This window comes from Charadrius vociferus, unplaced genomic scaffold (genome assembly GCF_000708025.1).
Source record: "Charadrius vociferus isolate BGI_N301 unplaced genomic scaffold, ASM70802v2 scaffold2054, whole genome shotgun sequence".
NCBI classification, from domain to species: domain Eukaryota; kingdom Metazoa; phylum Chordata; class Aves; order Charadriiformes; family Charadriidae; genus Charadrius; species Charadrius vociferus.
This window is the reverse complement of record NW_009648174.1, coordinates 6,117-6,327: the sequence shown is the minus strand read 5'-3', so window position 1 is coordinate 6,327 and position 211 is coordinate 6,117.

Here is a 211-nt window from a genome sequence, read left to right as displayed (position 1 = left end):
CTCACGGGTGACAACGCCGCCGCAGGTAAATAAAGTCGGCCCTATGCTAATGAGATGCTAATTAAAGGCAGTTCTGCCACGGAAACGACGTCGTAAATAAAGTAGGACCTGCGATAACGGGGCAGAAACACGGCGGGAGCCACAACAACGGCACGTAAATAAAGTGGGACCTACAATAATGGCACGTAAATAAAGAAGGACCTACAATAAT